Source organism: Kogia breviceps, chromosome 5 (assembly GCF_026419965.1).
Source record: "Kogia breviceps isolate mKogBre1 chromosome 5, mKogBre1 haplotype 1, whole genome shotgun sequence".
NCBI classification, from domain to species: Eukaryota; Metazoa; Chordata; class Mammalia; order Artiodactyla; family Physeteridae; genus Kogia; species Kogia breviceps.
In genome coordinates this window covers 64,651,114-64,676,333 of record NC_081314.1, presented here as the reverse complement: position 1 = coordinate 64,676,333, position 25,220 = coordinate 64,651,114, and the positions used below count along the sequence as shown (strand labels likewise).

General features: G+C 37.7%; 2 long non-coding RNA genes across 11 annotated transcripts in view; one reads left to right on the top strand and one right to left on the bottom strand.

The window, feature by feature from the left end:
* LOC136794245 (uncharacterized) overlaps positions 1–8,103 on the top strand; it is a 165,880-nt gene extending 157,777 nt beyond the window's left edge. For both annotated transcript variants that reach the window (XR_010840692.1, XR_010840690.1), the window contains one exon: positions 7,461–8,103. This is a non-coding gene — a long non-coding RNA (uncharacterized lncRNA). The remainder of the gene's footprint in view (positions 1–7,460) is intronic.
* Positions 1–25,220, bottom strand: part of LOC136794244 (uncharacterized) — a 692,340-nt gene that overhangs the window by 200,725 nt on the left and 466,395 nt on the right. The window lies entirely within an intron of this gene.

Genomic DNA, 25,220 nt, shown 5'->3' with positions numbered 1-25,220 from the left:
AAAAGACAGCATCTTCAATAAGTGGTGCTGGGAAAACTGGACAGCTACCTGTAAAAGAATGAAATTAGACCACTCCCTAACACCATGCACAGAAATAAACTCAAAATTGATTAGAGACCTAAATGTAAGACTGGATACTATAAAACTCTTAGAGGAAAACATAGGAAGAACACTCTTTGACATAAATCACAGCAAGATATTTTTTGATCCACCTCCTAGAGTAATTGAAATAAAAACAGAAACAAATGGGACCTAATGAAACTTCAAAGCTTTTGCACAGCAAAGGAAATCATAAACAAGATGAAAAGACAACCCTCAGAATGGGAGAAAATATTTGCAAACGAATCAACAGACAAATAATTAATCTCCAAAATGTATAAACAGCTCATGCAGCTCAATATTTAAAAAAACAACCCAATCCAAAAATGGGCAGAAGATACCTAAATAGACATTTCTCCAAAGAAGACATACAGGTGGCCAAGAAGCACATGAAAAGCTGCTCAGCATCGCTAATTATGAGAGAAATGCAAAACAAAACTACAACAAGGTATCACCTTACACCAGTTAGAATGGGCATCATCAGAAAATCTACAAATAACAAATGCTGGAGAGAGTGTGGAGAAAAGGGAACCCTCTTGCATTGTTGGTGTGAAAGTAGATTGGTATAGCCACTATGGAGAACAGTATGGAGGTTCCTTAAAAAACTAAAAATAGAATTACTATATGATCCAGCAATCCCAGTGCTGGGCATATACCCAGAGAAAACCATAATTCAAAAAGACACATGAACCCCAATGTTCATTGCAACACAATTTACAATAGCCAGGTCATGGAAGCAACCTAAACGGCCATTGAGAGATGAATGGTTAAAGAAGATATGGTACATATATACAATGGAATAATACTCAGCCATAAAAAGGAACGAAATTGGGTCTTTTTTTGAGACGTGGATGGATCTAGAGACTGTCATACAGAGTGAAGTAAGTCAGAAAGAGAAAAACAAATATCGTATATTAATGCATGTATGTGGAACCTAGAAAAATGGTACAGATGAACCGGTTTGCAGGGCAGAAATGGCAACACAGATGTAGGGAACAAACGTATGGACACCAAGGGGGAAAGCCTTGGGGGGGGGTTGTGGTGGTCATGTGATGAACTGAGAGATTGGGATTGACATGTATACACTGATGTGTATAAAACTGGTGACTAATAAGAACCTGCTGTATAAAAAAATAAAGTTCAAAAACTAAAAAAAACACCAAAACAACTGATGGTGCACTGACGAAATCAAAGAGAAAATTTTAAAAAAATACCTGAAGGCAAATTAAAATGGAAACAAAATGATCCAGAATCTATAAGACACAGCAAAAGCAGTTCCCATAAAAAGAGCAGGGAAGTATACAGTGATATAAGCTTACCTCAGGAAAGAAGAAAAATGTCAAATAACAATCTAACCTTACAGCTAAAGGAACTAGAAAAAGAATAACCAACAAAACCCAAAGTTAAGAGACGGAAAGCAATATCAAAACCAGAGCAGAAGTACATGAAATAGAGACTAAAAAAGCAATAGAAAAGATCAATGAAACTAAGGTCTGATTCTTTTAAAAGGTAAACAAAATTCATAAACATTTAGCTAGACTCATCAAGAAAAAAAAGAGAGAGGTTTCAGATAAAATCAGAAATTAGAGTAGAAATGAAAACCAATGCCACAGAATTACAAAGGATCATAAGAGATTACTATGAACAATTATATGCCCCAAAATGGACAACCTAGAAGAAATGGATAAACTCCTAGAAATGTCCAACCTTCCAAGACTTAATCAGAAAGAAATAGAGAAAATATGAACAGACTGATTACCAGTAATGAGCTTGAATCAGTAATTTTAAAAGCTTCTAACATACCAAAGTCCAAGACCAGATGGCTTCACAGGTGAATTCTACCAAACATTTTTAAGAGTTGACACCTATCCTTCTGAAACTATTTGAAAAAATTGAAGACGAAGGATCACTTCCAAACTCATTCTGTGAGGCCAGGATTACCCTGACCCCAAAATTAGATAAATACACAACAAAAAGGAAAGTTACAGGCCAATATCACTGATGAACATAAATGCAAAAATCCTAAACAAAATATTAACAAACCAAATTCAACAAGGAATTAAAAGGATCATACACCATGACTAATGGGGATTTATACCAGGGATGCAATGATGGCTCACTAGCTGCAAGTCAATCTGTGTCATACACCACATTAACAAATTGAAGAATAAAATCATATAATATCAGTAGATACAAAAAAAGCTTTTGAGAAAACTCAGCATTCATTTATGATAAAAACTCCCAGCAGAGTGGGTATAGAGGGAATGTACCTCAATACAATAAAGGCTCATTATGACAAACCTAGAGCCAACATCATACTCAATGGTGAAAAGCTGAAAGCATTTCTTCTAAATCAGGAAAAAGACAAGGATGCTCACTCTCACCATTTTTATTCAACATAGTGTTGGAAGTCCTAGCCACAACAGCTAGACAAGAAGAAGAAATAAAAGGAATCCAAATTGGAAAAGAAGTAAAACTGTCACTGTTTGCACATGACCTGATACTATACACAGAAAACCCTAAAAATGCCACCAAAAAACTACTAGAGCTCATCAATGAATTTGGTAAAGTTGCAGGATACAAAATTAATATATAGAAATCCATTGTGTCTCTATACATTAACAATGAACTGTTAGAAACATAAACTTAGGCAACAATCCCACTTACCATCTCATCTAAAAGAATAAAATACCTGGGAATAAATCTAAGGAGGTAAAAGACCTGTACTTGGAAAACCAAAAGACACTGATGAAAGAAACTATAGATGACATGAACAGATAGGTATACCATGTTCATGAATTGGAGGAATTAATATTGTTAAGACCATACTTCCCAAGGCAATCTACAGATTCAGTATAATTCCTATCAAATTACCATGACATTTTTCACAGAATTAGAACAAATAATATTAAAATATGTATGGTAACACAAAAGACCCTGATTAGCCAAAGCAATCTTGAGAAAGAACAGAGCTGGGGTAAGCATGCTCCCTGACTTCAGACTGTACTACAAAGCTATAGTAATCAAAACAGCATGGTACTGGCACAAAAACACACATAGATCAGTGAAACTGAATAGGGAACCCAGAAATAAACCCATGCACTTATGGTCAATTCATCTATGACAAATGAGGCAAGCATATACAACGGGGAAAAGACAGCCTTTTCAATAAATGTTGAGAAAACTAGACAGCTACATGCAAAAGAATCAGAATGACTACTTTCTAATACAATATACAAAAATAAACTCAAAATGGATTAAAGACTTAAATGTGAGACCTGAAACCATAAAACTCCTAGAAGAAAACATAGACAGTATGTGCTTTGACATTGGTCTCAATTATAGTTCTTGGACTTGTCTTCTCAGGCAAGGGAAACAAAAGCAAAAATAAACAAATGGGACTATATCAAACTAAAAAGCTTTTGCACATTGAAGGAAGCTGTCAACAAAACAAAAAGGCAGCCTACTGAATGGGAGAAGATATTTGCAAATGATATATATGATAAGAGATTAATATAAAAAACATACAGTGAATTCATACAATTCAACATCAAAACACACAACCTGATTTAAAAATGGGCAGAACACTGAATAGACATTTATCCAAAGAAGACATACAGATGGCCAATAGACACATGAAAAGATTCTCAGCATCACTAACCACCAGGGAAATAAATGCAAGTCAAAACCACAATGATATATCACCTCATACCTGTTAGAATGGAAATTATGAAGAAATAACAAATGTTGGAGAGGGTGTGAAGAAAAGGGAACCCTAGTACACTGTGGGAATGTAAATTGTTGTAGCCACTATGGGAAACAGTATGGAGGTTCCTCAAAATATTAAAAATAGAACTACTGTATGATCCAGCAGTTGCACTTCTGGGTATTTTTCCAAAGAAAAGAAAAACACTAAGCTGAAAAAGATATATGCACTCCTGTGTTCATTGGAGCATTATTTATAATAGCCGAGATATGTCCATCAATAGATGAATGGATAAAGAAGATGTCATATATATATACATACACACATATATACATACAATGGAATAATAGTCATATAAAAAAGAATGAAATCTTGATATTTGCAATGGTGGATGGACCTAAGGGTATTATAATAAGTGAAAAATGTCAGACAGAGAAAGACAAATACCATATGATTTCACTTAGGTGGGATCTAAAAAAGGAAACAAATGAACAAACATAACAAAAATAGATACAGAGAACAAATGAGTGGTTGCCAGAGGGGAGGAGAATGGAGGGATGAGTGAAATAGGTGAGAAAAATTAAGAGGTACACATTTTCCATTATAAAATAAATAATTTTATAATAGATGGCATAGGGAATATAATCAATAATATTGTAATAACTTTGTATGTTAACAGATGGTAACTAGATTTATCATGGTGATTATCTTGTAATGTATAAGATATCCAATCACTATGTCATACCAATGAAACTAATATAATATTATAATTCAATTATAGTTCAGTAATACAAAATAATAATAAAGAAGAAAGAAAGATAGAAACATTGTTATACCTTTTAAAGTTTTTCAGGTATTTACATTTAAAAGGGAAATAATATTAATTACAGTAATCTTGTTAATTAGGGGTTTTTATAGTAATGATTTCCCTGGATGTTTTTATTAGTTACTCTATAACTTTTCATAATGTTAAATATGGGTTTTTTAGTTGATATATATATATAAAAGACTAGGGCAGGGGCTTCCCTGGTGGTGTAGTGGTTGAGAGTCCGCCTGCTGATGCAGGGGACACGGGTTCCTGCCCCGGTCCGGGAAGATCCCACATGCTGCAGAGCGGCTAGGCCCGTGAGCCGTGGCTGCTGAGCCTGTGCTCTGCAACAGGAGAGGCCGCAACAGGAGAGTCCACAACAGTGAGAGGCCCGTGTACCGCAAAAAAAAAAAAAAATAGGGCAGAGTTTCCTAAACTTTCTTGGTAGTTTTTCACAGTGCCCCTAAGCCAAAGAAAATAGTTATTAGTTTCATGTATTAAGTAGTAAGGTCCAGTGGACTTAGTAAGTATTTATGTCTTAACAATTTAGTGCCTTTGAAAAAAGTAATTCATATAAATTGAAAGAAAATATTTTCATTTTATTCCTAATCAGAATTGCTCACTAGTGGGATGTGTATACTTACTGGCCACTGCAAACCTAATCAATCCTTGGAATCAGATTGGTTCCCACCACCTTTATTTCCTGTTCCACGTTGCTTTTAGTATAGTACTTGCTTTTTATCAAAGCAACCACAGAAAGCTCAGTTTTGCAAAGATATGAAATAAATCAAAAGGAATGTAGAACAATCTAATGTTGAAATGACGAACCACCTGGGGCTGGTGGTTTGCACAGTGTCTGTGCAAAATACCAGACTATAAATATAAAATATCCCATGGTACCCCCTGTGAGTTCACTTTGGCACTCTGGGGCACCTCTGCACACAGTTTGGGGATCATGGGATTAGGGTATTATATATGATATCCTATCTTTTAGCAGAAGGTGTTTAAGTCTTTAAACTGCATTGTGTGTGTGTGTGTGTGTGAGAGAGAGAGAGAGAGAGACAGAGAGACAGAGAGAGAGACAGAGAGAGAGGCTGTTATTTAGAAATCAAACTGTCTGTGGCTTTTTCTGTCTTCTAAGGGAGATGGCCTAATTCATGAGAAGGGCAAAGCATCTCTCTTCTGTTCTTTTCCTCTTGATGAAGGGAAGAAGAAAGGGTGAGACCAGCACAAGAATGAATCTGTTGATAGGCAGTGGGATGCCAGAACCTAGTTTAGAATATAGACTAAGAAGAACTGAACTGCTCTGCATAATAAAGTGAGCAGTTAAATAAAAGAGTGAGGTGGGAGACTAGACCTCCAATTAACACAAATGACTTCGGAGGTTTTTTTTAAGAATAGTGAAATCTGATATTCTTCTTGATGTTACTGGGTTATGAACCCAAACCATCTCCGCAGACCTTCAGTATAGAATGCTCTACACACATGCCTTATGTGAGTGGGTTTTTTTGGTGAAAATCAGAGAGGGCTGAGGTTTACCCTTGGATCATTCCAGAAGAGATGAATGATGATGCACTCATCACAGTAGGAAGTGATGATTCATGAGTGACATTGAGAACTCTGTGGAGGTAGACTCAAAGCCAGAAGGGACCATTACAACCAAATCACTAGAAATGCCCAGAAAGTTTGGAGAGGATAAGGATGGGGGGTTGATAAGAGATGCTGAGAGGCTGATTTAAGGTATGGTAGATCATGAGGGACTAAGCAAAGGACCACAGCTTGGAGGTAGTGGGAAGAAGTCATTAATGTGGAAACTGGGGTTCTGCAGATAGTGTCAATCTAGTGGGAAAAGCTGAGGTTGGAGACTAAAGTGTTTTTGTTGAGTCAAGAGACCCAGTCCCAATTAGAGGGCCAAGGTAGGTGTCTAGTCTGGATCCTTAGACAGAAGTGGCATAAATCATGAACTAAAAAAGCAGAACTGGCAGCAAAGATGGTGTATCAGATACTTGCCAGAATCAAGGGTGATTTTCTCCATTGGTCATGCCTAATTTTGGTCCTATTAGACAAGCAATGACACAACAATTCAGTACTGCAAGAGACCCAGAGGCCAAAGAGTTGTTTTATGTCTCAGTTATTCTGTACTCAAGACATTATGATATCCAACACAGTTTCATAATAAAAACACTCAGAAAACTAGGAATAGAAGGGAACTTCTTCAACATTATATAGGGCATTAATTGAAAAACCCACAGCTAACGTATTTAATGGTGAAAGACTGAAATCTTTCCCCCTAAGATCGGGAACTACTAGTTTTTCATTGTTGTACTAGAATTTCTAGCCAGAGCAATTAGACAAGAAAAAAGGAAATTCAAGGCATCCACATCAGAAAGAAGGAAGTAAAACTATCTTTATTCAGAGATGACATAATCCTATGCCTAGAAAATCCCAAAGAATACACAGAAAACAACTAGTGCTAATGAATGAATTTGGCAAAGTTGCAGAGTATAAAAACAACTCACAAAAATCAGGTGTGTGTGTGTGTGTGTGTGTGTGTGTGTGTGTGTACAACAAAAATGAACAATCCGAAAAGAAGGCAGTTCCATTTACAATACCATCTAAAAGAATATAAGACTTAGGAATAAATTTGACCACAGAAGTGAAAGACTTGTATACTGAAAAATATAAAACATGCAAAAAGAAATTAAAGAATATGTAAATAAATGGAAAGACATCTTGTGTTCATGGATAGGAAGACAATGTTGTTAAGATGTCAGTACTATTCAAAGCTATTCACAGATACAAAACAATTCCTATAAAAATTCTAACAGCCTTTTTTTTTTTTTTCAGAAATGGAAAAGCCAATCCTCAAATTCATATGGAATTGTAAAGGACCCAGAATAGCTAAAATAATCTTGAAAAACAAGAACAAGTTGGAGGACTCCCATTTCCTAATTTCAAAACCTAGTACAAAGCTGCAATAATCTAAACAGTGTAGTATTGGCATTAGGATAGATACGTAGGCCAATAGACTAGGATTGAGAGTCAGGAAATAAACATATGTGGTCAATAGATTTTTTGACAAGTGTGCCAAGGCCATTCAATGGAGAAAGAAGAGCTTCCTCAACAGATGGTAATGACAACTGGATTTCCACATGCAGAAGAATGAAGTTGGACTCCTACCTCATACTATATACAAGAATTAACTCAAAATGGATTAGTGACACAAAACACACAAGCAACAAAAGAAAAAATAGATAAATTTGACTTCATTAAAATTGAAGTTTTGGGCTTCCCTGGTGGCACAGTGGTTGAGAATCCGCCTGCCGATGCAGGGGTCACGGGTTCGTGCCCTGGTCCGGGAAGATCCCACATGCCGCGGAGCAACTAAGCCCGTGAGCCATGGCCGCTAAGCCTGCGCGTCCGGAGCCTGTGCTCCGCAACGGGAGAGGCCACAGCAGTGAGAGGTCCGCATACCGCAAAAAAAAAAAAAAAAAATTGAAGTTTTGCGAATCAAAGGACATTATCAAGAAAGTAAAAAAAAGTAACCCACAGAATGGGAGAAGTTATTTACAATGATATATCTGATAAGGATTTAATATCAAGAATATATGAAGAACTCTTAGAACTCAGCAACAAAAAGACAACCCAATTAAAAAATATGCAAAGGACTTAAATAGACATTTCTCCAAGGAAGATGTACAAATTATCAATAAGCACATAAAAGAGGCTCAACATTATCAGCCAATAGGAAAGTGCAAATAAAAAGCACATGAGAAACCACTTCACACCTACTAGGATGGCTATAATAAATTACAAAAACAAAATAACAACTATTGGTGAGGATGTGGAGAAATTTGAATCCTCATACATTGCTGGTGGGAATGTAAGGTGGTTTAGTGGCTGTGGAAACCAGTTTTGGAGGTTCCTTAAAAAGCTGAACACAGGATAACCACATGACCCAGCAATTCAACTCCTAGGTTTCTAGGTATATACCCAAAATAATTGAAAACAGGGATTCAAACAGATGCTTGTACACACTGTAGAATTATTGACAGTAGCCAAAAGTTTGAAACAACCTGAGCATTATCAACAGATGAATAGATAAGTAAAATGTGATATGTAAATACAATGAAATATTATTCAGCCATAAAAAGAATGAAGTTATGATACATGCTACAACATAGATGAACCTTAAAAACATTATGGTATGTGAAATAAACCAGACACAAAAGGATAAATATTGCATGAGTCCACTTACATGAAATATCTAGAACAGGCAAATTCATAGAGACAAAAAGTAGAAGTTATCAGGGGCTGGGGGAAGGGAGAGTGGGGAGTTATTGCTTAATGAGTACAGAGTTTCTGTTTGGGGTGATGAAAAAGTTTTGGAAATATATAGTAGTGATGGTTGCAAACTTTGGAAATGTAATTAATACGAATGAATTGTAAATTTAAAAATTATTTTATGTTGCATATATTTTACCACAATAAAAATGTATCCCCAAATTTGGGCAATATTATTTAGGGAAGCTGAAGGAGCAGATAAGTATCAGAAAAATGGACCTGTATTTTAGAATCTTGGAATTCTTTAATGGGAAAATCTGAATAAATCATTCAGCCAAAAAAAAACCCATTAGGGGAGACTGTCCAAGATGGCGGAAGAGTAAGACACAGAGATCACCTTCCTCCCGACAGATACATCAGAAATACATCTACACGTGGAACTGCTCCTATAGAACACTCACCGAATGCTGGCAGAAGACCTCAGACCTCCCAAAAGGCAAGAAACTCCCCACATACCTGGGTAAGGCAAAAGAAAAAAGAATAAACAGACAAAAGAATAGGGATGGGACCTGCACCAGTGGGAGGGAGCTGTGAAGGAGGAAAGGTTTCCACACACTAGAAGCCCCTTCGTGGGCAGAGATTGCAGGTGGTAGAGGGGGAAGCCTCAGAGCCACGGAGGAGAGCACAGTAACAGGGTGTGGAGGGCAAAGCGGAGAGATTCCTGCAGAGGATCGGTGCTGACCAGCACTCACCAGCCCAAGAGGCTTGTCTGCTCACCCGCTGGGACGGGCGGGGGCTGGGAGCTGAGGCTCAGGCTTCGGTCGGATTGCAAGGTGAGGACTGGCGGTGGGAACACAGCCTGAAGGTGCTAATGCACCACGGCTAGCCGGAAGGGAGTCCAGGAAAAGGTCTGGACCTGCCGAAGAGGCAAGAGACTTTTTCTTCCCTCTTTGCTTCCTGGTGCGCGAGGAGAGGGGATTAGCGTGCTGCTTAAAGGAGCTCCAGAAACAGGCACGAGCCGCGACTATCAGCGTGGACACCGGAGATGGGCATGAGACGCTAAGGCCACTGCTGCAGCCACCAAGAAGCCTGTGTACGAGCACAGGTCACTCTCCACACCTCCCCTCCTGGGAGCCTGTGCAGCCGGCCACTGCCAGGGTCCCGGCATTCAGAGACAACTTCCCTGGGAGAACACACAGTGCACCTTAGGCTGGTGCAACGTCATGCTGGCCTCTGCTGCCGTAGGCTCACCCCACACTCTGTGCCCTTCCTACCCCCTGGCTTGAGGGAGCCAGAGTCCCCAAATCAGCTGCTCCTTTAACCCCGTCCTCTCTGAGTGAAGAGCAGACGCCCTCAGGTGACCTACACGCAGACGCAGGGCCAAATCCAAAGCTGAACCCCTGGAGCTGTGCGAACAAAGAGGAGAAAGGGAAATCTCTCTCAGCAGCCTCAGAAGCAGTGGATTAAAGCTCCGCAATCAACTTGATGTACCCTGCATCTGTGAAATACCTGAATAGACAACGAATCATCCCAAATTGAGGAGGTGGACTTTGGGAGCAAGATATATTATTTTTTTCCCCTTTTTCTCTTTTTGTGATTGTGTATGTGTATGCTTCTGTGTGAGATTTTGTCTGTATAGCTTTGCTTTCACCATTTATCCTAGGGTTCTGACCGTCCCATTTTTTTTTTACTTAAAAAATTTCTTCTTAATAATTATTTTTTATTTTAATAACTTCATTTTATTTTATCCTACTTTATTTTATCCCCTTCTTTCCTTCCTTCCTTCCTTCCTTCCTTCTTCTTTCTATTTTTTCTCCCTTTTATTCTGACCCGTGTAGATTAAAGGCTCTTGGTGCTCCAGCCAGGCATCAGGGCTGTGTCTCTGAGGTGGGAGAACCAACTTCAGGACACCAGTCCACAAGACACCTCCCAGCTCCACATAATAGCAAATGGCGAAAATCTCCCAGAGATATCCATCTCAACACCAAGACCGAGCTTCACTCAATGACCAGCAAGCTACAGTGCTGGACACCCTATGCCAAACACCTAGCAAGACAGGAACACAGCCCCATCCATTAGCAGAGAGGCTGCCTAAAATCATAATAAGACTACAGACACCCCACAACACACCACCAGATGTGGACCTGCCCACCAGAAAGACAAGATCCAACCTCATCCACCAGAACACAGGCACTAGTCCCCTCAACCAGGAAACCTACTCAACCCACTGAACCAAGCTTAGCCACTGGGGACAGACACCAAAAACAATGGAAACTACGAACCTGCAGCCTGCGAAAAGGAGACCCCAAACACAGTAAGATAAGCTAAATGAAAAGACAGAAAAATACACAGCAGGTGAAGGAGCAAGGTAAAAACCCACCAGACCTAACAAATGAAGAGGAAATAAGCAGTCTACCTGAAAAATAATTCAGAATAATGATAGTAAAGATGATCTAAAATCTTGGAAGTAGAATAGACAAAATGCAAGAAACATTTAACAAGGACCTAGAAGAACTAAAGAGGAAGCAAGCAATGATGAACAAAACAATAAATGAAATTAAAAATACGCTAGATGGATCAATAGCAGAATAACTGAGGCAGAAGAACAGATAAGTGACCTGGAAGATAAAATAGTGAAAATAACTACTGCAGAGCAGAATAAAGAAAAAAGAATGAACTCAGGACAGTCTCAGAGACCCATGGGACAACATTAAACACACCAATATTAGAATTATAGGGGTCCCAGAAGAAGAAGAGAAAAAGAAAAGGACTGAAAAAATATTTGAAGAGATTATAGTTGAAAACTTCCCTAATATGGGAAAGGAAATAAGTCCAGGAAGCACAGAGATTCCCATACAGGATAAATCCAAGGAGAAACATGGCAAGACACATATTAATCAAACTATCAAAAATTAAATACAAAGAAAACATATTAAAAGCAGCAAGGGAGGGCTTCTCTGGTGGTGCAGTGGTTGAGAGTCAGCCTGCCGAGGCAGGGGACACGGGTTCGTGCCCCGGTCCAGGAAGATCCCACCTGCCACAGAGTGTCTGGGTCCTTGAGCCATAGCTGCTGAGCCTGCGCATCTGGAGCCTGTGCTCTGCAACGGAAGAGGCCACAACAGTGAGAGGCCCATGTACCACCAAAAAAAAAAAAAAAAAGAAGAAGAAGAAAAAGCAGCAAGGGAAAAACAACAAATAACACACAAGGGAATCCTCATAAGGTTAACAGCTGATCTTTCAGCAGAAACTTTGCAAGCCAGAAGGGAGTGGCAGGACATATTTAAAGTGATGAAGGAGAAAAACCTACAACCAAGATTACCCAGCAAGATCTCATTCAGATTTGATGGAGAAATTAAAACCTTTACAAACAATCAAAAGCTGAGAGAGTTCAGCACCACCAAACCAGCTTTACAACAAATGCTAAAGGAACTTCACTAGGCAAGAAACACAAGAGAAGGAAAAGACCTATAAGAACAAAGCTGAAACAATTAAGTAAATGGTAATAGGAACATACATATCGATAATTACCTTAAATGTAAATGGATTAAATGCTCCCACCAAAAGACACAGACTGGCTGAATGGATACAAAAGCAAGACCTATATATATGCTGTCTACAAGAGACCACTTCAGACCTAGGGACACATACAGACTGAAAGTGAGGGGATGGGAAAAGATACTCCATGCAAATGGAAATCAGAAAAAAGCTGGAGTAGCAATTCTCATACCAGACAAAATAGACTTTAAAATAAAGACTATTACAAGAGACAAAGAAGGACACTATATAATGATCAAGGGATCGATCCATGAAGAAGATATAACAATTGTAAATATTTATGCACCCAACATAGGAGCACCTCAATACATAAGGCAAATACTAACAGCCATAAAAAGGGAAATCGACAGTAACACAATCATAGTAGGGGACTTAACACCTCACTTTCACCAATGGACAGATCATCCAAAATGAAAATAAATAAGGAAACACAAGTTTTAAATGATACATTAAAGAAGATGGACTTAATTGATATTTATAGGACATTCCATCCAGAAACAACAGAATACACTTTCTTCTCAAGTGCTTATGGAACATTCTCCAGGATAGATCATATCTTGGGTCACAAATCTAGCCTTGGTAAATTTAAGAAAATTGAAATCGTATCAAGTATCTTTTCTGACCACAACGCTATGAGACTAGATATCAATTACAGGAAAAGATATTTAAAAAATACAAACACATGGAGGCTAAACAATACACTACTTAATAACAAAGTGATCACTGAAGAAATAAAAAAATACCTAGAAACAAATGACAATGCAGACATGATGACCCAAAACCTATGGGATGCAGCAAAAGCAGTTCTAAGAGGGAAGTTTATAGCAATACAATCCTACCTTAAGAAACAGGAAACATCTCGAATAAACAAACTAACCTTGCACCTAAAGCAATTAGAGAAAGAAGAACAAAAAAACCCCAAATTTAGCAGAAGGAAAGAAATCATAAAAATTAGATCAGAAATAAATGAAAAAGAAATGAAGGAAATGATAGCAAAGATCAATAAAACTAAAAGCTGGTTCTTTGAGAAGATAAACAAAATTGATAAACCATTAGCAAGACTCATCAAGAAAAAAAGGGAGAAGACTCAAATCAATAGAATTAGAAATGAAAAAGGAGAAGTAACAACTGACACTGCAGAAATACAAAAGATTATGACAGATTACTACAAGCAACTCTATGCCAATAAAATGGACAACCTGGAAGAAATGGACAAATTCTTAGAAATGCACAACCTGCAGAGACTGAACCAGGAAGAAATAGGAAATATTAACAGACCAATCACAAGCACTGAAATTGAAACTGTGATTAAAAATCGTCCAACAAAAAAAAGCCCAGGACCAGATGGCTTCACAGGCAAATTCTATCAAACATTTAGAGAAGAGCTAACACCTATCCTTCTCAAACTCTTCCAAAAGATATCAGAGGGGGGAACAGTCCCAAACTCATTCTATGAGGCCACCATCACCCTGATACCAAAACCAGACAAAGACGTCACAAAGATAGAAAACTACAGGCCAATATCACTGATGAACATATATGCAAAAATCCTCAACAAAATACTAGCAAACAGAATGCAACAGCACATTAAAAGGATCATACACCATGATCAAGTGGGGTTTATTCCAGGAATGCAAGGATTCTTCAATATACGCAAATCACCGTGATACACCATATCAACAAACTGAAGGAGAAAAACCATATGATCATCTCAATAGATGCAGAGAAAGCTTTTGACAAAATTCAATACCTATTTATGATAAAAACCCTGCAGAAAGTAGGCATAGAGGGAACTTTTCTCAACATAATAAAGGCCATATATGACAAACCCACAACCAACATGGTCCTCAATGGTGAAAACCTGAAACCATTTCCACTAATATCAGGAACAAGACAAGGTTGCCCACTCTCACCACTGTTATTCAACATAGTTTTGGAAGTTCTAGCCACAGCAATCAGAGAAGAAAAAGAAATAAAAGGAATCCAAATCGGAAAAAAAGAAGTAAAGCTGTCACTGTTTGCAGATGACATGATATTATACATAGAGAATCCCAAAGATGCTACCAGAAAACTACTAGAGCTAATCAATGAATGTGGTAAAGTAGCAGGATACAAAATTAATGCACAGAAATCTCTGGCATTCTTATACACTAATGATGAAAAATCTGAGAGTGAAATTAAGAAAACACTCCCATTTACCATTGCAACAAAAAGAATAAAATATCTAGGAATAAACCTACCTAAGGAGACAAAAGATCTATATGCAGAAAATTATAAGACACTGATGAAAGAAATTAAAGATGATACAAATAGATGGAGAGATACACCATGTTCTTGGATTGGAAGAATCAACATTGTGAAAATAACTCTACTACCCAAAGCAATCTACAGATTCAATGCAACCCCTATGAAACTACCACTGGAATTTTTTATAGAACTAGAGCAAAAAATTTCACAATTCGTATGGAAACACAAAAGAACCCGAATAGCCAAAGCAATCTTGAGAACGAGAAATGGACCTGGAGGAATTGGGCTCCCTGACTTCAGACTATACTACAAAGCTACAGTAATCAAGACAGTATGGTATTGGCACAAAAACAGAAATATAGATCAATGGAACAGAATAGAAGGCCCAGAGATAAACCCACACACATATGGTCACCTTATCTTTGATGAAGGAGGCAAGAGTATACAGTGGAGAAAAGACAGCCTCTTCAATAAGTGATGCTGGGAAAATTGGACAGGTACATGTAAAAGTATGAAATTAGGGTTTCCCTGGTGGCACAGTGGTTGAGAGTCTGCCTGCCGATACAGGAGACACAGGTTCATGCCCCAGTCCGAGAAGATCCCACATGCTGCGGAGCGGCTGGGTCTGTGAGCCATGGCCACTGAGCCTGTGCATCCTGAGCACACAACAGGAGAGGCCACAGCAGCGAGAGGCCCGTGTACTGCAAAAAATAAAGATAAAAGAAAAGGAAAAAAAAAGTAAAAGTATGAAATTAGAACACTCCCTAATACCATACACAAAAATAAACTCAAAGTGGGTTAAAGACCTAAATGTAAGGCCAGACACTATCAAACTCTTAGAGGAAAACATAGGCAGAACACTCTATGACATAAATCACAGCAAGATCCTTTTTGACCCACCTCCTAGAGAAATGGAAATAAAAACAAACAAATGGGACCTAATGAAACTTAAAAGCTTTTGCACAGCAAAGGATACTATAAACAAGACCAAAAGACAACCCTCAGAATGGGAGAAAATAGTTGTAAATGAAGCAACTGACAAAGGATTAATCTCCAAAATTTATAAGCAACTCATGCAGCTCAATAAGAAAAAACAAACCACCCAATCCAAAAATGGGCAGAAGACCTAAATAGACATTTCTCCAAGAAGATATACAGATTGCCAACAAACACATGAAACAATGCTCAACATCATTAATCATTAGAGAAATGCAAATCAAACTTACAATGAGATATCATCTCACACTGGTCAGCATGGCCATCATCAAAAACATCTACAAACAATAAATGCTGGAGAGGTTGTGGAGAAAAGGGAGCACTCTTGCACTGTTGGTGGGAATGTAAATTGATACAGCCACTATGAAAAACAGTATGGAGGTTCCTTAAAAAACTACAAATAGAACTACTATACAACCCAGCAATCCCACTACTGGGCATATACCCTGAGAAAACCATAATTCAAAAAGAGTCATGTACCAAAATGTTCATTGCAGCTCTATTTATAATAGCCAGGACATGGAAGCAATTTAAGTGTCCATCAACAGATGAATGGATAAAGAAGATGTGGCACATATGTACAATCGAATATTACTCAGCCATATAAAGAAACTGAGTTATTTGTAGTGAGGTGGATGGACCTGGAGTCTGTCATACAGAGTGAAGTAAGTCAGAAGGAGAAAAACAAATACCATATGCTAATACATATATATGGAATCTAAGAAAAAGATTTATTCTAGTGAGGCAGGGATTTTCCAATATCCACAAATCAGTCAATGTGATACACCACAATAACGAAGAATAAAAACCATACGATCTAAGATGTGACGAAGTGAGAGAGTGGCATGGACATATATACACTACCAAACGTAGGGTGGATAGCTAGTGGGAAGCAGCCACATGGCACAGGGCGATCAGCTCGGTGGTTTTTGACCACCTAGAGGGGTGGGATAGGGAGGGTGGGAGGGAGGGAGATGCAAGAGGGAAGAGATATGGGAACATATGTCCTAACTTTCTCTTAGTTAGGTACTACTATCATGCCCACCCTAAAGATGAAGAAACTGAAGAAAGGCGAGACCAAGTAACTTGCCCAAGAGCCTGCAGCAAGTCAGAGTTTAAACGCCAGCAGTCTGGCTCCAGAGTCTGTACTCCTAACCACTGCATTATCCCCTTTTTCACAACTAAAAAGAAAGGCCTCTGTTGATAGGGAGAAGTGGTGCCAAATCAGTACTTCCAAAGAGTGATCCAAAAGACATTGGTCCCTCAATATGTTTCATGGCAAAAAATAAAGGGTCCACTGGTGAAACACTGAACATTATGTACCCGTTTTCCCATTGCAAATCCATAGTAAGTGCTAGTATTAAAGGCTCTATTAAGTTTTATCATAAGTAAATCTTTTCATAATTTGTTTCACCCAGCACAGGATCTTCATTTGTATAGTATCTATTACTTTATCTCAGAATAGGTACTATATAACCTATATCTGAGAAATGCTGCATTAAAATGCTTTAATAACTGGCCATGTTACAAAATAACTTGCTAACAGTTTGAGAACCGTATGTCGTTAGTTAGCAAGGCAAACCCATTATTTGGATTTAGTGAAACGGGCCTTAAAGTTAAAACCTTACACTGTTCCTAGATCAGGGAAATAGTCTCCATATTAGATTTTTCTTTTTTCCAGGTTATAGGGATCTCTTTTTTATGTTTTTACTTTTATTTTGCTTTCCCCGTATTCTTCTGGTCTTATGCTGGTCTACATTGGCCTTAGTCACTTTCTTATTTCAGGACTTTTTACTATTTATAGATTAGTTTTAGACTCTGATAATGGAATCTCTCAAAATTCACTTAAAGGTGCAAGTCTTTATCAACTGATTTTCATGAAAATGTTTTCCTTTTAATACCGAAAATAAGAGAAATGACTTGTCTTTAAATATGTGTCTTGTGTCTGTGTCACTGACATGCTGTCTTAGTGAGAGGAGAGAGGTGGTTAGAGTCTCCCTTTTTGGCTACAAGAGTCATGTCTGAATTGGCTGTTGAATTGAAAACGGATTTCCCCACATGGCCAGAAACATAAGCACTGTGAAATATTCCATCCTTCTGTCCTGCCCCTACCTCCCACCTTCACCCCCTCCTCCCTAATATCGCTCTGTCCAATTTGTCAGGATATATTCTTTTTAAACCATTTTATTCTGCATGTACAGTCTTTACATTGCTTTCTGTATGACTGATACTACTATTGGGTAACACATGATAGTTTCCTTTTTATTATGTGGTAATATTCTCTCTCCACTAATGTTCTGATAGCTTAGAACATTTTTCTAATTATTCTGAGCTTGAACACTTCTCATAACTAAGTCACTAGCTCTTGTTTCTATATCCTTTGTCCATTTATATATATTTTTTCATGTTCATTTATAAAATCGTATTTTTTTAATCCATTAAAGACAGGCTGTGTTTGAATCTTGGTTCCACAGTTCACTAACTGTGTGTCTTGGGCAGCTTATTTAAACTTTCTGAATCGCTTCTCGGCCTTTTGGCTAAGATCAAGTGTAAACTTTCTGTATCTCTGGCTGCTTATCTATGAAGTGAGGTTAATAACATCTGCTTTCCAGGGTTCTTATAAACATTAAAGGAGTTAATATATGTAAAGTAAAGTGTCTGGCTGTGGCAGATACAGTGTATGGGTTCACCATGCATTTCATTTTCCTTGTCATGGAACTAAACTATATTTCTCAGCTCCCCAAGATCTAGGTAAAGTCATATGACTAAGTCTCACCAATGGAATGTAAAGGGAAGTGATATGTCACTTTACAGGCTGACGTAGGAAGGAGTCCTCTCTATTTCACCATTACTGCTATAAGCGAGAGATTCTGAGATGGCAAAGTTGCAGAATGGAAGGAAACTATTTTCTTGAATTATCAGTTAGAGGAAAGCCACAAAGAAGAGCCACTGGATCCATATCAAACTCTCTTGATATCTAGCAGATTTTTTTTTTATTAAGAACTGGGATTTGGGGGTTTACTGTATAGCAGCTAGAGTTATTTACCTGTCCTCACATTTGCACATGGTAGATAAGGAATAGAAGCTATGACCATTATTATTGTTGTTCACCATCAAAAGTAATGGCCAGTGTTAGCTTTAGACTTTAATGATACTTAATATTCATTGGCCAGATGGACTAAAACAATTTCCTTTTGACTCTGAAAACTTCTCTCTGTACCCTACTTAAAAAACTGTGTATTCTCAGGATGATGTTTTCACAAGAAGTATGAAGAAGTATAATATTTTATATTTAAATTTTATTTCTTTAAGGTCTCCACTTAACCTGAACTCCTTAATGCCACTGTCTCTTATTCATCTGAATAACTGATTTCACGAAAAGGAAATTAATACAATATGTTGGTGGAAGGTACTGATTAGTAAAGTTTGGTCTATAGCTGTAAATCTGTTTGGACATAATTTGGGGGTATTTATAGACCAACAAACTTAAGTGCAGGGACATGTGATCCTTGTTAAAGTAATTTATTCACAGACAATGAATAGGTATAAAATGTCTAAAGTACCACTAGGTAGAACAATTTAACCTCGTTAACACCCCCAGCCCTCGTATAATTCATGTATATATTTCTGGGAATGGGAAACAATTTCAAAATGTTCTGATATGAACTATTTTATTACTATTTTAGAAAATTTTACTTTAGGAATCCATTCAGTGTCCAGCATTTTGTGAATCTGACAGTACCCAGCTGAGGTGAATGGAAGGGGGCAGAGGGCAAAGGAAAATGCTGGAATCGTTCATCTTGGTTAAATTAATTGTGTTTTTTCACAGTGAGCTCTGGGGGATTCTCCTACTTTTCCTTTCAACCCCCTGTCCCTTCCTTTCTCATCTGTTCTTCCTGTTCCTCTTTCCCAGATTTTTCACAAAGGAAAAATGGCCCAAAGGGCTCTGCTGTATAATTAGGTGTCAGAAGGCTGAAATCTTTATTGTTCCTTTCCCTGGATTTCTTCAAGGGCGGTCATGACTAATTAACTGTGAACATGGGAGTAAGGAGGACATCTTGTCAGAAATGAGGCATATTTGGGGCCGATGACTTTCATACACACAAAAAAGGCATGCCAACTTTAATTTAAAATACTAAGCACAAGTAGCAAGCACAATTAGTAAATGAGTAATTGTATTTCCATATTAATATCTCATTTGGCCCTCATTTCAGCCTTCTCTGTGAAATGTTTTAAAAATAATCTTTTATTGAAGAAAATACAAGTTCAGAGATGTTGTAAAATGGTAAGAGCTAATAGAGCCAGTATGTGCTGCTAAAACCTGTCTCCTGATTCTACCATGCTAATATTCAGATAGACCAAAAATAATGGAGAACCTACTGTGGCCAAGTGCCACTTTAACTTCTGTGAGACCTTTGCCAAGTTACTTAATCTTTCTGTACCTTAGTTTCCTCATCTTTAAAGTGGGGATAATAATACTATCTTTATGGGGTTGCTGGAGGATTAAATGAATTAATCTCAATAGATTCCTGAGAATGGTGTCTGGCATATAGCATATATTCAGTAAGTATAAGCTACTATAATATAATGTGGCAATTATTAGTAGTATTTCTAATTAGTAAGTGGAAGAATTTGGTTTTTAAAACATGATCTTTTAACTCCACACTAAGTGCTCTTTTAATCATACCACAATTGTCTCAGATTGCTTCACTATTCCCCAAAAGTCATTTAGGTGTCATATGGCATCACAGAAACACACAATTGAATAAAATTAATATTATATATTATATCAATATAGTTAATTTAGCACTAAAGTGCTAAGCAGCTACTTAAAAATTATAAGTATACACTAAAGTACATAGTAGTTTTCCTCACCTTTAAAAAACATATATTGTAGTAAAATTCACCCTCAAGTGTATAGTTTTGAGTTTTGACAAATACATACAGTTGTATAACTACTGTACAGAACAGTTCTTAGAGTTTACTTTTGAGTAGAATCTTATATGACTATTCTAGAAGGAATTTTTCTAACTTTAGAAGCCAATGTAAGCATATCTCCTTGATTCAGGGACATAAAAAAATACTTGACACGTGGATAATAATTCTCATTCATTTATTAATTGACTCAAGAAGTATTTACCGAGTTTTTTCTACATGTATAGGATTGTGTTATTATTTATCAAGATTAAGAAGAAGTGTCCCCAGGTTTATTGCCTTCAAAAGAAGAGAATGTAATAGCTTTGTTTTACACTTCTACCTAATAGATAAATCAGGAGAGGGAAATAATAGGCCTTTTCGTAAATTCATTTTAAAAAGAGTGCATGAAAAGAAGGATGACAAAGTGTCATTTCTTCTCTAATTAGCATGTATTAAAACAATAATATCCTCTCTCCCTATAAGACCTACAACTCAGTTTAATTTCTTGAATATTTGTTGTAGACAGCACATCACTGGGTAGACACAGTCTTTGTCCTCAAGCAGTTTGTAGCATTGTAGAGAAGATAATTGTAATACAAGGCAGAAAATGATCAAAGGCACAAAATGGTATGTATTCAGAAAGAGGTGGGGACTGTTGAGGTGGGAGAATCAATAAAGACTTTATAAAAGATGTAGTGTTCAGACAGGGTCTTGAAAAGGTGAAAAAGCTATTGATGGAGGGAGGAGAAAAGTTTAGTATTCTGTAAAGCTGCTGCACTGTCCAACTAGCTGCACTAGCTACACATGGTTATTAATTCCAATTAAAATTAAATAAAAATTAAAATACGCCTCCTCAGTCTGACTAGTAACATTTCGAATGTTTAATAGCCACATTTGGCTAGTGGCTACCCATATTGAACAGGATAGAGTAGAACATTTCAGAAATGTTCTATTGGATAGTGTTTCCATAGAAGGAATGGCAGTGAAAGATCAGGAGGTGGGAACAATGAATTACCCAAATCTCTGCTCAAGCCCTTGAACAAAATACCAGAAATAATGGTATATCCATGTATTTCCTCCCCAAATATAAATTGAAAATACATGCCTATGTAAAGATCAATGACTCAGTTTTTTCACTGGCTGGTCTGGTTCAGTAGTCATGCTGAGTTCATACTATAAATCAATAATGAAGACATAAAACCTAACAGGCCTATCTAATTGCTCCATCCATCTGAGCATGCAGATCACAGTGGCTGAAAGCCAGGCCCTAGGGCCCAGCCAAGTGTGGTGCTGCTGTTTCTTCTGGCAGGGACCTGTTAGCTGATTGGGTCCAAACCAAATGGCTTGGGCCTGTCACAGTTGCAATTCCCTAAGAACATGCTCACTATTAAATCACTGGCTTCTTTAGAACTAGTGGCAGTATCCATTGTAAAACCTGAAGGTAGGTAGAGGTTTGAGGGAAACTATGACTCAGAGAAACAAGTCCTGCTGTACAAATATGGATGAATTGAGCCATGTGTGACGTTAGTCACTGATAAATTTGTGAAGGTGCAGGCTTCAGCCTTTTGATAAGAGTTGCTGTCCACACTGTCAGAAGGGTAGTTCAGCCAAACGAGTTGTAGTGGTGTTTTTACAGAGCCAGCCAGGTCATCATTTGTCTGGGGTCCAAATGGACGGAGGTGTGTAGAGATAGGAAACCATGTATCAAGGCTTTCTAAATCTATGAGAGTCTAAAATGTGTGCCTTCATTAGTTTAAAAAAAGCCTAGAAAATCATCTGGGGAAATCAAAGGCAGCCCTGAATATACTGAATCCATACTTTTTGGTTACATGGTTCCTCTTAATTTTAGATCCAATCATTGCTTACAACTTGACTTTGATTCCTTTAAAATGTTATTCAAGACTAATTGACTTTTAAAAAATTATTTATTTATTTTTGGTTGCGTTGGGTCTTCGTTGCTGAGCATGGGCTTTCTCTAGTTGCGGCGAGCGGGAGCTACTCTTCGTTGCGGCGCGCGGGCCTGTCATTGTGGTGGCTTCTCGTTGCAGAGCATGGGCTCTAGGCATGCAGGCTTCAGTAGATGTGGCACACGGGCTCAGTAGTTGTGGCTCACGGTCTCTAGAGCACAGGCTCAGTAGTTGTGGAGCGCGGGCATAGTTGCTCCACAGAATGTGGGATCTTCCTGGACCAGGGCTCGAACCCGTGTCCCCTGCATTGGCAGGCGGATTCTTAACCACTGCACCACCAGGGAAGCCCAATGCTAATTGACTTTTAATGTGTATATTTGGGGGGGTTGGATTTTTTTGGACACCATCATTAGGCATTTTATACATGCTCATTGGACAATAGATCATTGTCTTCTCTTTAAAGGGCTTAAGAGTACCAGAAAAAGGCAAGGGGAAAAAACAGTGAGATACTAATTTTAAATAATTACTTTTCAAAATAAGAGGTACTATATGCATACTATATATCCTATAAATATATATGCGCTTACTATGTTTTTTCTTATGAGGGAAGCTTATAGAACCATATTCTTTCCACCCAAAGACTGACATTTTGGAGGAGTGTCAGTGTCATCTAAGTATCTTTATAGTTCCATAATCTTATGCACAAACAAAGCAACTACTATGCCATGAAAAGTATTTTTGTAACCCTATTTACATATAAACACCTGTTTTCAATGTACTGTTAACTAATAGAGTGTCAAGGGCAAATATGAAAGTAAGTCTGCATACCAATAAAACCTAAATAAATATAGATATTAATATTTTTCAGTCTATTTTATTCTTTTGAAAATGCTTATGATACCTGGATTTCAGTTATTAGATACTTCTGGAGTTCACATTTATTTGGGACTGTTCCCTCAATGAACTCAGCATTTTCAAAGAATTGAAAGAGAGACATTTTTTCCTTTTCTAAACAGTCAAGTGAGGGAAAAAGTGATTAATTTTAATTTTCTTTATTTTTAGAAGGCTTCTGTGATTCATAGGTAGGGAAATCATACTGATGACTCAATCGCCCAGAGTGTTATTTTGCTGGTTCATGCTACCTCAGTGGAAAATACCAAGTCTAGTGTTTTTCCCCTGCATAATAAAAATCTATTACATTTATTGGGGAACCTACCAGCTGTAGGAACTCATTTACTTCAGGACAGTGTAGCTCCTGAAATACTATTGATGACATTTACCTTCAACTGGATTGCAAGATCAGAATCCATACAAGTCATTTGGTTCCCAGTTTCATAATTTTGGCATCCGTACATTATTTAGACAAGCTTAGGCTGCCTTGCTTGGCTATGATAGACATTTTAGAATATCTCTGACTCATGAATATAAATAGTTGTGCAAAAATAAATTTTATAAAACCAGAGCTGGTAACAAAAAAATCACCTAGATATCAACAACTCTGAAAGAATCTAGTGTCACATTCCTTAGAATGTCAGATTAAACTAACATGTGCCAGTCAATATCGCTACACTGCGACCCTTGATGCCTCCTAAGCAAAACTATTAAGTCCAACATTCTCTCCTGTAAGCACTTATCTGTAAGGATGGCTAACATGTCCTCTGAAGCAGATATTGAAACTGATTGGACAATAGGTAGATACCAGACAGAGGCCTGGGGGCCGACCTCTAGAAATAGGGGGAGAAAATCTTAATCTGCAACACAATGCCGTTCTCTTGAAACCCTATCATTTTCACTTCCCATGTGTCTGCTGCCTGACTGTGAATGGATTTGAAAAGGAATGGTTAGTGCTGAAAATTGGATCAGAGCTAACATTCTCTCATTTTTATCAGCAGCTGCCAAAGGTCATCTGACATAATAGCTGATGAATTCAAGCCCAGTGGATTTCATTTGCAATTTTCAATTTACTGAGGCCTCCAAACCCCACGGTGATAAAAGCTTCCCCTATCGTGGCCTGTCACAAACATCAAGAAACTGCACAAACCCACAAGAAAGAAAAAAGAGAAAGCCGTGCATCCTCACAGGTACAGATAAGGAGAACAGGAAGGAATGGTATCATGCAGGAAGGTACAGAGCAGCTTGTGTGGCTAGTTCTCTAAATGCCAATTGAAAGGAAAAGACTATGGAGAACAATCAAATAACTTCCACAGAATAACATCATGTTTCTTTGGGGCTTTTGTGTGAAAATTGCCTTCTAATCTCTTACTTGACATGCCCTCAAACAAAAATGTGAGTGTAAATATGCGAATAAATAAATGAATAAATAATCCTTGCTTATTTAGTCCCTGGAAAGAAAGCATGCTCTGTGTGTTGTATTTACCGTAGTTTTGATTTACAAAATGCAGGCTTGTAAAGGATCTTTTATCATGGAAGTGTCGGTCAGCACTAAGAAATCATTTGTTAACAGAGAAATGGTAGGTCCTTTGATTGATTTGCAAGGGCAGTCAAAGGACTGACATAGCAACTACTTGTAAGTGGATCTAGACAGTGTATATCGAAGATGTATTAGCAAGAGGAAGAAAGCCATTTTTTCCCCTTGTCAAGCTATTTACAGTGAACTTAGGCAGGATCATGGACCTAATCCGGCTCCGAGCAATTGTTCAAATTGAGGAGACCATATCGTGTTCCTTAAAGAATGGCAAGT